Source organism: Macaca mulatta, chromosome 4, assembly GCF_049350105.2.
Source record: "Macaca mulatta isolate MMU2019108-1 chromosome 4, T2T-MMU8v2.0, whole genome shotgun sequence".
Classification (NCBI taxonomy): domain Eukaryota; kingdom Metazoa; phylum Chordata; class Mammalia; order Primates; family Cercopithecidae; genus Macaca; species Macaca mulatta.
Window position 1 is genome coordinate 171869815 of NC_133409.1, and position 13353 is coordinate 171883167.

A 13353-nucleotide genomic window follows, 5' to 3' on the forward strand; every position below is an offset into this window, starting at 1 on the left:
GCCAATCCCATTCATCCACTCATTTCTCTATGAACTCTTCTCTCATCTCCCACTCCTCAGAGAACTTGCTTGTCTCACTCTATGAATCCTGTTGCGTTTTCTCTATTTTTCCACACTTTGCCTTGAATAGCATCAGCTGTAGACACGCTAGTCTTCCCTTTGGGGCTCTGAATTTCTTGAGAAAAGAGACCCAACCCAACATACTGTTCTGCAAAGCAGCGTGTGCTTAATAAGTATTTGTGAAACTGAAATACCACTTGTGAAAGTTCAGGTGATAGGAATAATCTCGGGGGACAATTCTAAGATCACACCAAGATACCAACGCCACTTTCATTCCACTCATTCCGACTTCTAAGAGAGGATGTAGAATGTAGCTGGGAAGAGGGTCTCTCTCTGTGGGGAGAGAGAAGCTAGAAATGCTGTGAGAGTTTTCTAATTAGCAGTAAGTTACCACGACCTCTGGGGCCCGGTGGGATTTCTTCTCTTGCTCCAGATGGCTGTCATGGCAGTAACTATTTCTCTGCATGTAAGGTGGTCAGATCGAGCAAATAAAAATACAGGGCTTTAAGTACAGTGTACACTGCTTGGGTGACAGGTGCAGCAAAATCTCAGAAATCACCACTAAAGAATCACAACCTGTCCCCCAAAACTATTGAAATAAAATTTTAAAAATATAAATAATTAATATTTAAAAATACAGGGCTCCCAGTTATATTTAAGCTTCAGTTTCAGATAAACAGCCAGGCGTGGTGGCTCACGCCTGTAATGCCACACTTTGGGAGGCCGAGGTGGGCAGATCACGAGGTAAGGAGTTCAATACCAGCCTGGCCAATATGGTGAAACCCTGTCTCTACTAAGAATACAAAAATTAGCCAGGCACGGTGGCACGCACCTGTAATCCAGCTACTTGGGAGTTTGAGGCAGAAGGATCGCTTGAACCGGGGAGGCAGACATTGCAGTGAGCTGAGATCACGCCACTGCACTCCAGCCTGGGTGACAGAGTGAGACTCCATCTCAAAAAAAAAAAAAACAAGTTTCAGATAAACAACAACTACATTTTTGCACAAATATAACCCAAATATTTCATGGGATGTCCTTTTACTAAAAAGTTCTTCATAGTTTATCTGAAATTCAAATATAATTGGCCATCCTGTATTTTATCTGACAACTGTAACTTCATGCTTTTAGCATAAGCTGGTGACTCCAAATGACAAGTCATTAAAAAAAAAAAAAGTACAAAATCACCAGATGTGTGTAATTCCTTCTCACTGTATCTTTGTTTGTCTGCATGTCTGTAATATCACTGCCTGAGTCATTATTGTCTTAGAGGGTGGATGCTGGATCTATTTTATTCTTTTTATAGAATCCTGATGTTGCATTCACATACACAATTAAAGCATACTTGTGTTGCTGCCTGTGATGTCCAGAAGAAGGAATGGACTTTGGTAATAGTTTTTATAATGTTCCCACAGAAGATTTAAATTCCAAAATGATACCATAGTTTCCCACACTTAAAATTTCACATTTCAAAAAACACCGTAAAATTTAAACATGGAAACCAGTTTTGAACATTTGAAATAAGTTAACATAAAGTTCAGGTTTTCATTCCCATGCAGTATGAGTTTGTCCCAGGGCACGGGGTTGTGCAGGGAAAGAAAAGGTATATATTCTCCAGCCATTTTCCTGGAGACATATGACTTTTCAAGTAAGAGGAAATAAAAGTGAAGAATGAGACATATCCCCGATCAAATTTTACCTTCAGAAATATTAACTGCTACAGGACACTTACTCCCCGCAACCTCAGTGGAGGAGGCCAGATTCCTACAAGCAGGGAGACCTTGCTTGATTTCATTATATCTTTTCCTCCTTTACAATCCTGCAATGTGATACTTTCTCTTTTATATCAATGGGGGTTGAAACTCAGCTTGATTTGACAAGGTTTTGTAAGTTCAATGACGGCGCACATTCATGAAAGTGCCAAAGAGATGGGAACATGTTAGGACTAAAATCCAAGCGTTTTCTTTTGACGGTACCCTCATCCTTGTCTAGAGGTTCTTAAAAAACTATGGCCTGACTTCTTCATGACTCAGATGTTTGCAAGACCCCTAGATCATTAAGACATACTTAAACATTGTCGTGCCCCTACTGTTCCGCACAAGATAATGTTTTGTTCTTAAGCAACTGCTGGAAAAGCATTAAAAACATCTAGCTCAAGCTCAATTTTCCCAAAAGAATGATTTCTTGTTTGAAGTTTAGGAGAAAAAAAAATATATTCCTATCACTTCCATTTCTCTGTGTCTAATTTTTATTTATTTATTTTTAGAATATGTAAAATATGTATTTTCTTAGAATAGTTAGGCCCTGGGGCATACAACCAATTTACTCAAAAACAAACCCTATATTTAAGAGACAGAGTTTTTTTTTTTTTTCCTGGGAAAACGAAACTACAGGCTAGGAATTTGTTTCTGTCCTCTATTTGTCATTTTCAGCTTTGATTAAGATAATAATGCTTTGCTTGTGCAGAAGGCTCTATATAACTCAATAGTGTAAGTGACATGGACCTAAAATGTCTATTTCCTACAAGCTCTGTTCTGCTCTCTACAGGGTTTCTTTGACCATAGAAGGGGGTGTTTCCAGGAGGCATGGGAGGTGGCTGTGGGCAGTGTTAATTTGTTTAAAGGATGGATAGCCTACTCAGATCCATAAAGAATTCTATTAACATAGATTTTGCTGAAGCATTCAAAATAAACAGAGATAATACATGAGTTACTATGAAATTGGGATGTGAGAGCTGGTTCCAATATTGCAATAGGAACCTACTATTCTTTTGCTTGACTGGCATCCTCTTAGAGCCTCCAATAGCTTTTCTCAATTTTTATGTTCATCTGTATTCTCAACTCCCAGTGAGCCAGAAAGTTCATGACATGCTCAGGCTGATAGAAAATGAGAACACCCGTCGGCTCTCCAGAGGGCTCCGCTGGCATAGCTAAGAGCCCCAGGACAGACGTGAAATGAAGATCTAGCTGAGAGAGCACCACAGCGCCCAGCTAGAAGATATTAACACAAGCCCTGATTCACATGGAACAGCAAAATATAATCTGTGTTTGACAGGAATCGACACAGCCTTCAACCCCGAGGTGGAGCGAAAGCACCCAGATATGCTTTTGCATTGATGGGAAGTGCAAGCAGGAGGTGAGGGGAGAATTTTGCCCATCACTCACCATCTGCCCCCCGCAACACACATACAGAGTCATGCCAAGACATGAAGCAGCACAGAGACCCCAGCATTCAGCCACCCCTGGCACTGAGACACAGAGAAATTAGTCAAAGACTCTGAGGGCAGCTAGAACACAAAGGGTCATTTCTTTTTAGAAACACCAGAGAAAGGACCATATTCTCCAGCTAAACCTTGCCTGCTCCTTGTTTTGCTTTGTTTTCCTCTTGTAGCACTGTTCCTAAACCCCTAAAGTGGTTGAGCACCGTGTCTGAGGCCAGAAGCTTTCGTGGGTCACTAGAAAAGAGCCTAGTTGGGGGAGGAACTGGATTGGAACGTGGAAAGCTGGAGTCGGGTCTGAACTGCCCTGCCGCCTTGGCAAATCACTCCTACAGATAATGAGTGGGCCTCAGCTTTCTCACCTCCAAAACTGAGATCCTGATGTGAGTCCTGCCCACGTTAGAGAGGAGAGAGAAAACCATGACCATCATGGAGGAAGATGCCTCAGGACACAACTTCCGCACAGGGAAGGTTGTCAATTTCCTCTGTAGTATGGATTTATGTTCCTCACCTAACCAGCCTGGACTCCAGTATCCATATCTGTTTAATATTAAGCTCTCTGAAATGTCTCCACCATAGGTATCTCATTAGTAGAGGACAAGAGATAAAGGTGATTTAATCTAAACTGCCACCACCCCTACAGCAAAACACCTTTACTGATTCCTGTAACCACTATCTTTCCTGAAATGTTAGTATAGGATTGACCATATTGGTTACATTTGAACTGACTTTTCCATGTTGAGAGAATTAAGGTCAAGAGAATGAAATAATAGCCAGCCAGTTTTTACACAACAACATTTTTTAAAGGATAAGATGTATTCTTTCCATTGTAGGTTATATTTCTTTAAAGCTCAAATTAAACAGTCACTTATCCTATACCCCATCATCTCCTTAAATCTCCTTACAGCAGCAAAATTTTGGAGACATTTTCATAGGTGGAAAATAAAGGCCCAGTACCTAGAGAAATTAAAATATGGAACACTGGCTCAAAGTTCATGATTAAAGGTAGTAAGGAATTTGCAGGTGTGTAGTTTTTTCCCCCAGTCTAGTAAGAAGAATCATTTTAATGGTGTTAACCAGTGGGTTCAGACTGGAACCTTGTTAAATTGATTTGCAAATGGGAACTTCGAAACATCCTAGAGTGGCAAAGTGTAACGGAATGAGAGATGGGATGTGGGGCGCTGTGCCCACAGTGCATTTCCAGTTCCTTTATCCCAAAGGAACAGTCATTGTCAAGCTCAAAAGCCAGGGCTGGACTCAGCTTCCAGGTCTCTCCTGGGGACCTGGGGAGGAGCGATTCCCACTGGATGAATGTTAGCAGAGAATGGCATGCCAGCGAAGGGACGCCAGAGAACTCTCTGGTCATAGGACAGGCAGCAAAAGTGTCTTCGGTAGATTCAGGACGTGATTCTGGGCAGTTAGCAGCCTCTCTCCCCTGCGGCGTGTTAAGAATACTTGAGGATGTTTTCCCCTAGCATTTATGATGCTGAGGAAAAGAGATTTTGGAAACTACCTTGACAAAGAAATTAATGGAGGGTGACATGGGGATTCCAGCAAGGCCAACATACAATTGCCTCATTTTCATAGTATGTCAAATTAGATTTAGGCTTTGGCTACTGTGCTTGTCATGGGGGCTCTAACCCTCACCCAGGGCCAGCATCTCACAAAATTTTATGACTTTACACTGACTTTGACCTCCAAGGACAGGGGCCAGTGGGGAGAAAGGCCAGCAGAGGCCCATTCCTCCTCTAGTCTCAACCTCTCTCTCCCTCCCTCTTTCTGGAACTTGTGCTCCTGGGGTGGATGTCTGACTGCGTCTTTGGCCACAGCCAGTCATTTGCACATCTGTTCCTGTGAAGTGACAGGCAGCGAGGGGGCTCACCGCCCACTTCAGGACCCAGACAGCTATGGTCCAGGCACTGCTGTGGGTTGGAGAAAGCTGGAAAAGACCTGCCTGTGGCAGGAATCTCTGGGTGCCTTCACCATGATCTCCACACTCACCATGTGTGTACCAGGAGGGCAGATCCAGACACAGGGGCTAGAAGGAAGCCCACGCGAGCCAACAGAACATAACCTGCAGGCAGAAAGAGGGAAATGCACTCTATTACCCAGTGCCCTAGCATGACTACCTACCATGAGCAGAGGTCTATCCAAATAGGCAAACAAAACCTGGCACATGTACATTTATCAAACAGTTATGGAGGATCTACTGTACATATTTACCCAGTAGGTACTTGTGGCCAATACTAGCAGTCATCCTCTGATACCCAATGTCCTCTTCCTTAGTCATGAAATGACCACCTAGAATATAGACTACACCTCCCAGCATCCCTTGCAACTAGCTGTGACCATGTGACCAAGATCCAGCTAATGGGAAGAGAATGGAGATTCTAGGAGCACCTTTCAGGGAGGAGGCACTTTTTTTTCACCTCCTTCTTTCCTGCTGGCTGGAAGATGCTATTTAGAAGTGATGCCTAGAATTTGAGCTGCCTTGGGCCTTGTACTGAGGATTTCAAAGCACAAGGGAGGAGAAACCTGGGTCTCTACACACTTTATAGAGATCTGAACCAACCCAGGAATTCTAATAAATAAGAAGAAAATTAACTTCTGTCTTTTTAAACTCATTCTTCTATGGTTTTTCTGTTACTCACAGTCAAACTTAACTCTATAGGACTCAATATATATTTGTTTTATTTGGGCCTTCAACTGATTGGATGAGGCCCACCAACATTATGAAGGGCAATCTTCTTTACTCAAAGTTCATCGGTTTAAATGTAAATCTCACCCCAAAACACCCTCACAGAAATATCCAAAATAATGTCTGACCAAATACGTGGGCACTGCAGCCCAGTCATGTTGACATATAAAATTACCCATCATGGGGATGAAAACTAGTGGGTCATTGGCAGGTGAATAGCTGGAATGACTGTGGACGCTGGGGAGAGAGAAGAGAAGGAGAAGGCAGGGACTGAAGAGCATCATTATTCAATGATCAGATGGAGGAGAGGGCAGGTAGCTGGCAAAAGAGACGGCTGACACTTCACCAAGTCCTCAGAGACCAATACTGTAGGGAGAGCCATGTGCAGGTAGCATGGCCATTCCAGGGCCAAGGTGGAGCCTCAGTCTCCCATCGAGCAAGTTTCCAGAGCCAAGTGAGATCAGGGTAGCACTGGTGTGCTGGGGGCTTAGTGCCAACCAGAACTTGACCATTCTGGATGCGCCTGGCCTTGGGTATGTGTCAGGTCAAAGGCTCTGATATTACAATTAAGAACGGAGGGCCACAGAAGCCAGGAGGACCCTGAACAGCCAGCAGAACAGTCAAGCCGCTTCCCTGTCCAGCTGTTCTCCAAGACCAGAAGATGTAATAATGCCTATTGCTGTTTTCTGTACAACATCAATTTTCTCATTAGGATACTTTTGGGGAACCAGTTTGAGAATATATAGAACGGCAATGTTGTTCAAAACCAATAACAAGGTTATAAGCATGAGGTCTGAAGCCAGATGGGCCTTGGTTAGATCTTTGCTGTGATCCTGGGCAAGGCAGTCACTCCCTGAGGTTCAGGTTCCATATGTAGGATTACTAACCCCTCCCTGATTCATCATTATGGAGAAGAGATGGTGCACTTAGCTGTATCTGGCACATGACTTGTACATGGTAAAGGCTGTCCTTTATTTCTTTATTTTTTTTTCCTTCTCAAATCTACTGTTTTTATATTTTTTAAGTAAGCAGTGGTATATACATCATCTTTTTAAATGTTTCTTTTGGGAAGATCTTATAGAAAAAAAATGGCACCCTGAAAGTTTCAGCTCTATATCCCAAAAATTGTCTTTCAAGAGTTAAAAAACTCTTTAAAATGAAGAGGCTTTTAAAAAAACTCTTTATGAGTTAAAAAAACTCTTAAAAATGAAGATAATATACCTGGCCTAAATCAAAATAATCTGAAAACTAGATGTGTCCCAGTGGAAAGCCTACAAAGGAATAATCTCCCATCTTCATGGGACCTTCTTTCTCCTTTCTTTCCAAAAGCCTTCACCAACACACACCCCAAATTTTGCTTTTCTTTTCTATTTTATTACCATTTTTTGGCTGTTATCACTCCATGTTCCCTTGCATGTGTTAAATGTATACATGTGTTCATGCAACTGAAGTCATCTTTTGAAATACATACAAAAATGTTAACAGCCAATCTCATGTTTGTGTTAGCCTTTGAAATCAGGCTTAAAATAAAAATGCATGAAGTCAGTTATAAATTGCTATTGCCAGACAGAAATGAGATGACTATTTGCCAGAGGTCTGGGAGCATGGGGGGAAATGGGGAGTGATGGCTGCTGGGCATGGTGTTTCTTTATGGAGCGATGAAAACGTTCTAGAAGTAGATAGTGATGATGTTGCTGTAACTCTGTGACTATCCTATAAAACACTGAAGGGTACACTTTAAAATTGTGAATTTTATGTAGGTGAATTATATCCCAGTATAAACAAGTTTCTATTGCTTGGGTCAAATAGGGGATTGCCTACTTCTAAGGTCAAGTGTTATGAAAGGCGGAGCACCATTAGGGATTCATACATGGCAGACAATGGCGCCATGACCCCAGTGTTGAACCAGTAGAACTGACTTCAAGCATATTCAGGAAAAAGGACTCATCTAGAGAGGCTGGAGTCAATTTTAGGAGGACAGACTTACAGACTTGAGCTGAGTATGCAGGGAGGAATGAATTGACTGGAAGAGCGAAGTAAGAGATATTCCAAAGAGGAATTCAGAAGGAGGGAGAGATCATGATGCTCTCTTTACTTGGTTACTGTTTTAAACTTTCATTTCATATTGCAGTGTTTTCAAGGGGAGATGGGAAGATTGGACTTCTAGGCAAGGGAGTTGGGAGCACAAATCTTGTTTGGCGGGGCAGGGAAGAGCCACATTAGAATGTCCCTTCACAAGCAACCCTTATCTTGATGTAGGAGGTTGCAGGACACAGTCATCTGAAGCCCGGAAGCCATGAACAGTCACACATCCTTCATTCTGATGCGTCTGAACTCCTGCATCCTAAGTCACGTAACTGGAGGCAAAGAGAGCCTGTTGCATAGGAAACATGTTGACTGGCCCAGCCTTTGCAGCCTTTCCTTTGTAACAGATGTCTAAGCTCTGTTTGAAACAAATGAGGTTCCTTCGTTTTAAGGACATAGAATGCTGCAAGGCAGAGGGGGAGTTTCCCAGGCTGCCATCTTGTTTTCTGTGGGTGTGAAGTGAAAAACCTCTCATTTTTGGTAAGCTGAGCAAAGCCCGAAAGCAGGAGCAAAATGGGTCCACACTCGAACTTTAAATGCCACTGTGAAAATTCAAGGCAGGCTTCATTGGCTAAACCGCAGTCTGTCACGGAGGCTTCAGCAAAAAATGCTGGAGAGAGATCTTGATTATTCCATAATAGGCCACAGGATAGCGGCCGTACTGCCCTGCCAGGTAACTGGTGAAGCCCGGGGCCTGGGGGACCACATCATGATGGTTCATTCCTGGGACCTGGGATCCATCTGCCTTTGCCTGTCACTGGAACCCATGATAGCAGTGGACTGAGCCTGTCAGGGAGGACGAGAGAGATGGCAGCAGCCCAGGAACTCCCTCAACCTGAGGCAAGTTGTGCCTCTTCCCTGCTGCACTATGCCAGGCCCCGAGCCAGTACGGAAATGGCACTTAGGTTGATATCTTACATTCAGTTCATTTTGCTGGAATGTTCTATAAGCCCCCTCTTGGAAGTCTGGGTCCATGACATCCTTTTATCCTTTGATATTAACATTACTATTGTGTTAGCAGTATAGCACAGTATGACTGCTATTTAAATATCCATCCCCATCCCTCCCCGTTCCCCCACTCAAAAAAAAAAAATACTGTCTGCCCTGAAAAGAAGTGGTTTGGCATAGTGAAAGTTTTTAAATATCCATTTTCCAGATGGATATCCTTGTTAAATTTAAAAAGAAAAAGAAAAAAAAAAAAAAACTAAACCATGTGGAATGCTCCTAAGTGAATATTATTGTTTACTAGACTTATTCCATCTTACGGCATTTTATGACAAAATATCAGCAAGCTCATAAAGAGGGCTTTTTTTAAGGTCCATAATCTTTCTAACCATAACAAAAGGGTGGTAAATATATTGTACAAGAGCACGATGGAAAAATGTGCTAAAGTATTTCCACAAATCAAATGTAGCACTTTGGCATTGGCTCTAAAGCATTAAATTTAGTAAATTAGAACCAGATGATTTTAAAATAGAAACTTACATAACTTTATGGTGTGATTTCTTTTTCCCCCAACACAAGTTTATCTTCCTGCAGCCGCGTTGGCTGCTACTGTAATAGGTATTTAAGAAGCTGGGCAGCCTCTAGGTATTATTCATCTTTGTAGCTCCCAAGGTGCCTAGCATTATGTTGGGCAATTAGTAAGTATTGGTGGATGGGCGAATGACATCTCAGTAGGGATTAACAAGTACTAGTTAATTGGCAAGGAAATGTAATATAAATATTTATACAGATCTACAGGTAGACAAAACGCTGCTGCTACCCCACACATAATAGTGAAAATATGTGTTGCTTTTCCTTTCATTGTTAAAGTTGTGGATTAAAATCAATGAACCTGAAATAAAAGGCTGGATCTTCTTCGCCTTTGGGTCACCGTGCTCCAAACCACCATCACCCTGGAATGTTCCTAATACATAAGTTTCATTTCTATTTCTGCCATCATAGCAGCCACGGAAAATGCTCCTTTTGGTCATGTCTCCCTCTCCTCCCACACACAAAGTTCACAATGTGGCTAATACCTTAAAGACAAGCTGGGAGTTCAACACAGCATATTGACTGAGTACCTTTAATCTCCAAGACCCTGTGTGTGCTGCCACAGGGGGTGCAAATGAATAACGTATAGTCTTTGCCTTCTAGGAAAATACTTCCTGGTAGAGGGTTAGTCAGCACACTGTCATTGCAGGTGAAAAAAATCTAACTCATGCTAGGTTAGTCAGGAAAGTGTATTTATGGCCTTCTAAATTGAGTTGTCTAAGAGTAGACTTCAGGCATGGCTGGATCCAGAGGCACAGACAACAGGATTAGGGTTCTCTCCATCTCTCCACTCTAAATGTCTTTGCTTCTTTTTGCACATGGACTCATTCTCTCTTGCTATTGACTGTCTCTACAAGGGGAAAAAGATATTCACCAGCAAACACGCATTTACAGTCTATGATCCAAAGACAGAGAAGCCGTATCTCTCCCAGGCTTCCCATACAAATCTCAAAGAAGAGCTTGGATTGACTCCGAGTTACATGCCAAGTTCTCAGATTAATCACTATAGAAAAGAGGATGTATTCTATGACCAACCAGGCCTGAGTGGTGGTTGACTCTCCCTTTGTGGATGAATGAAAAGGAGGTGATTTATGTCTTAAATATTGATATTTAAATATTGATGTGGCTTGGCAGCTGATTGGATGTGGGAAGTAGTTGAGAGAAAGAAATAAAAGATCAGTCTGAGGTTTTGATTCTAGGTGACTGGTAGGGTCATAAATGGAAAGAGAATGGTTTAAAACAGATGCTGTTTCAAAGGGAATTTACCATTCACATGTGTATTAATCAGGGTTCTCCAGGACGTGTGTGTGTCTGTGTGTGTGCATGTGTTTGCGTGCATGCACGTGTTTGTGTGTGTGTGTCTAGAGAGAAAGAAAGTAAAAGATTGGTTTGTTTTCAAGGAATTGGCTCCAAGTCCAAAATCTGCAGGGTAGACCCATAGCATGTGGACCCTGGGAAGAGTTGATGTTGCAGCTTGAGTCTGAAGGCTGTTGGAACAGAATTCCCTCTTCCTCAGGGGACCTCAGTCTCTTTTCCCTGAAGGCCTTCATCTGATTACATGAGGCCCACCCACATGGTGGAGGGTATCTACTTTATGCAAAGTCTACTGATTTAAATGTTATCTCATCTATAAAATACCTTTATAGCAACGTTTAACATCTAGACTAGTGTTTGATCAAATATCTGGGCAGCACGCATGGCCTATCCAGGTTAATATATAAAATTAATCATCCCAATATTTGACTCTAAGGAGCTTATGAGATGCCTCTGGAATATTTGGGTGCAGTAGAAAATGAGGGTTTGGAACTCAGAACACAGGTTAGGAGATGTGATTGTCATCAGAGTAAAAGTCATTGGAGGCCGGGCGCGGTGGCTCAAGCCTGTAATCCCAGCACTTTGGGAGGCCGAGACGGGCGGATCATGAGGTCAGGAGATCGAGACCATCCTGGCTAACACGGTGAAACCCCGTCTCTACTAAAAAATACAAAAAGCTAGCCAGGCGAGGTGGCGGGCGCCTGTAGTCCCAGCTACTCGGGAGGCTGAGACAGGAGAATGGCGTAAACCTGGGAGGCGGAGCTTGCAGTGAGCTGAGATCCGGCCACTGCACTCCATCCAGCCCAGGCAACAGAGCGAGACTCCGTCTCAAAAAAAAAAAAAAAGTCATTGGAGAGCATGACATAGATGAGGGAGAAAATACACAAGGAAAAGGGGCTGAGAATGGAACCTTGAAGAAAGGCTCCGGAAAAGAAGACTGAAACATACTGGCAAGGGAAGTCGAAGAATCAGAAGAGCCCACTGCTGTGGAAACCAAAGGAGCTAATTTCATAACAGGGGAAATAACAGGGAGTTTCAGGAGTTGAGGGGAGATCAAAGAGTTGGCAGGCAGAGAACAGTCCCCAGCTTAGACAATGGAGGCTGGGGGTTCCCTGAAGCAGGACTCCTCAAATGTGATCTGCAGACCTGCACCAGGCCACACACTGGACAGGCTCACCAACAGGTAGGTGCAGAAATGGCAAACTAGTGCTTAGAAGCTCTGACAGCCATTAGAGAAGAGTGATTTTTTATCAGCTGAATTCAGTTATCATCATGCTCATCATCATCATCATCAAGGCTGGCATTTTGCAAGTCTTTTTCATTTCTTTTTTCTAGTAATTTCAACACTACTCCTATTCTGTGCATCAATGCACAGGCTTTGATGGTTATTGGGGTTATTGGTGGAACAGGGGTCAGAAGCAGATGCCTGGAGGACTGAGCAGGAGGCCAGGATGCTGGACCACTCACTCTCTGGTCATGGCAAGTGAAAGATAGAGGGCACTTGGTCAATGTTGGGGAAGGAGAGGTGGCAAGGGGAAGATCCTGAAGACCCAGAGAACATTGTTTGTGGCTCATATTCACTCATCCACAATAACAAAATGTAAAAATCTGGGGTATTTTGATAGCTCACTCAGCAGCACAGCCTGACTGGAGTTGGCCCGAGGTGATGTGTATTCTTTTAACCACTTGGCATGACTCTTTGTAGATTCGATTGCTGAAACATGCATGCTTTTGTTTATGGGACGCAGCCATGGATTTCACTGGGAGTGTCTTATAATATGTGGTATATGCTCTAAATCTCTTTCTAAAATCTGAAATATTCTGAATTCCACAAGCTCGTCTGGCCTCCAGCTTTTTGAACAAGGAACTGTGAATCTGTTTTCAGGGTAAGGAAGACCTGAACTTACTTGCAGAGAGAAGGGTGGGAAAGATTAGGGGGCATATGAGAGAGGGGATGGTTGGGGAGCCGAGTCCCAGAGTGGGCTTGAGAGGAGAGAAAAAATTGCACAGAGCTATCTGGATAAAAAGGAAGGACCTTTTTTTTTTTTTTTTTTTTGCTTGGTGACCAGACTGCACAGGTGATGACTTTTGAAAACGTAGAGTAATTTTAAGATGGCAAAATGAAAACCGGGGGGAAGACATGGCCTCTGTCAGCTAGGCCCAGGAGGGTACAGCATTGCTTCTTGTCACTACTCTCCACCCCTCCTAAGACCAGAAGCTCCAAAAGCGGGTTAGAGCATGAATCAGGAGAACTGCATGCCCTGGGTTCAAAAGCACCCTTACGACACTCCCTTGTCTACATCCTCAAGTCTGAAATCACAGGGTGCCAGGCCTTCAGCAAGTTAAGAGAACTTACACTTAGTGCCTGTAAAGCTCAGGGGTACCAGTGAGCAAGACTTCAAGCCCTGTGCATGCTCCTTGCCAGGCCCCCCTTCGGCTTTTTGTA

At 43.1% G+C, this 13353-nt stretch overlaps 1 protein-coding gene and 1 long non-coding RNA gene across 3 annotated transcripts in view; one reads left to right on the forward strand and one right to left on the reverse strand.

The window, feature by feature from the left end:
- Positions 1–13353, forward strand: part of NEDD9 (neural precursor cell expressed, developmentally down-regulated 9) — a 201339-nt gene that overhangs the window by 130282 nt on the left and 57704 nt on the right. The gene's annotated exons all lie outside the window — the stretch shown is intronic.
- Positions 1–13353, reverse strand: part of LOC114677708 (uncharacterized) — a 126869-nt gene that overhangs the window by 85012 nt on the left and 28504 nt on the right. Inside the window, exon 2 of the long non-coding RNA XR_003729139.2 lies at positions 5276–5348. This is a non-coding gene — a long non-coding RNA (uncharacterized LOC114677708). The remainder of the gene's footprint in view (positions 1–5275; positions 5349–13353) is intronic.